Raw genomic sequence first — 2,242 nt, 5'->3', positions numbered from 1 at the left:
AGACTTCATTATAAAATGCCTTCTGGTCATGACACTACATGGATAATCATGGATCGACTCACCAAATTGGCCTACTTTTTAGCTACCAATATCACCTATCCTCTTGAGAAATTAACCGAAATATGTATAAGGGAAATGGTGAGATTGCATGGAGTGCCAACTAATATTGTATCTGACTATGATCCAATGTTCACATTGAACTTTTAAAGGTCATTATAGGAAGCCATGGTTACTCATTTGAGTTTAGCATTGCTTACCACCCTTAAACTAATAGGCAAATAGGGTGAATTATTCATACTCTTAAAGATATGTTGAGGGCTTATGTCATTGAACTTAAAAGTAATTGGGATAGTCACTTATCATTAGCTGAATTTGCCTACAATAATAGTTTCCACTCTAGTATCCAGATGGAACCTTATGAAGCATTGTATCGAAGGAATGCAGATCACCCTTTTATTAGAAAAAATTAAGGAGAGAATTGTTTTAGGGCTAGACATTGTTGATGAGACTACCTGGAAGATTACTTTAATCACGTAAAAATTACTCATAGCTCAAAGTAGGCAGAAGAATTATGTAGATAAGAGGAGGAGACCACTCAAATTTGAAGTAGACGACTATGTATTTTTGAAAATCTCTCTGATAACTGGTGTTGGAAGAGCTATTAAGGCTAAGAAGTTGACTTCAAGGTTTATGGGACCTTTTAAGATTTTAAAGCAAGTTGGACCGATAGCATACGAATTCGCATTACCTTAAGCTCTTTCTTACTTCAAACTATTTGTACTTTGCCTTGTTTAAATTGTATTTCTTGCAATGTTTAATATAATACAATGTAATTTGAACCTAAAATTTAATAAAACCATTTAAAACCCCTTGAAACCCATCTCACTACAGTGTGAGTGCTGGCGTAAGACCGCACATTGTGTTCTTTCATCCGTTAAGGACTGATTCGGAGCTCCGCCGGCAACGTGGACTCATCCTGCCAGTGATTCATTTCTATTGCTTGAGGTAGGCATGAGAAATGGAGGAAGATATGGAAATAGAGCATGTGTTGTTGCTCATGAATAGACCTCGATTACAAGTTTGAAAATGGTGACTCATATTTTTCCTAACATGAAATCTATTATTAAATTAATTAAATTATTATTTTAAAGGATAATACTAGTTAAAATTATAATTGAATCCTAATTAAATTGGTTATAAATAAAGTATTTATTAAATCAGTTAAAATTTTGTTTAATAGTTTACCAGTTCAATTGGGTTGGTTGACCCATATTTACATACTTTGAGGCTTTGCAAGTGGCTGACCGTCACACATGTTTTTTTTAAAAAAGAATGACACATACAAAAATTTAAAAATATTATTTACAATTAAGGATATTAAAATTTTAGAAAAGGACAATCATATGTAATTAAAATTTTCATGACTTAATTTTTTCTATACTCATCTTTGACATTTTTTATTATTTAATTTTTAAATTTTTAATGATTATTTTAGATATTTTCCATACTCATTTTTCATCACACTCTATCTACTAATTTTTATTTTTAAAAACTGTCCATATAGATTAAGTAACCTATCAAATTTAATATAAAAAGTTATTTCTATATTTTATTTTTTTTCATTTTATCATGGTATACATTCATTTTCCCATAACCTGTATAAATAAAAATGTACTAATTTTTCCCCTGCTTCTGTCCTTTCATTTCAAGCCCTGCCACACATTTTTCCATAAATACATGTAATTTGACTATTGCATCATCTAGTCAATATTAGAACATACTGATCAATACATATTCACCCATATATGTACATATATTAAAAATAGAATAGTGTGTTTTCACTATTCTAATAAGATCATTAATTCCTACGCAACAAATGTATGCCCCTGACATTTTTATTATTCTTCATCCATAAATCTATTATATTAGTCCCAAAAAACTATTTTTTTCATTTTTTAGTTTTACTTAATTTAATTTTAAATAAAAAATTATAAATTATTTTTTTAAATATTAAATAATAAAAATAGAAAAAATAAAGGGAAAATGAAGGATGTAGGTCTCTAAAGAGGAGGGAATAGAAGAGTTGAGCCTAAGATAGAGAGATAGGACAAGAATGGTATTTAGATTATGCTTTTTGATATACCTATTATCTAGGTTAACTTTTGGACCATTTATATTTAGACATGCACATTAATCATGCCAAATTTAAGCAAAAACCATGCAAGCAACCTCACTAAGCCAT

This window comes from Prosopis cineraria, unplaced genomic scaffold (genome assembly GCF_029017545.1).
Source record: "Prosopis cineraria cultivar Desert tree isolate PC_DT_omini unplaced genomic scaffold, ASM2901754v1 PC7, whole genome shotgun sequence".
Taxonomy (NCBI): domain Eukaryota; kingdom Viridiplantae; phylum Streptophyta; class Magnoliopsida; order Fabales; family Fabaceae; genus Prosopis; species Prosopis cineraria.
The sequence above is the reverse complement of the archived record's forward strand: the minus strand, read 5'-3'. Positions refer to the sequence as shown.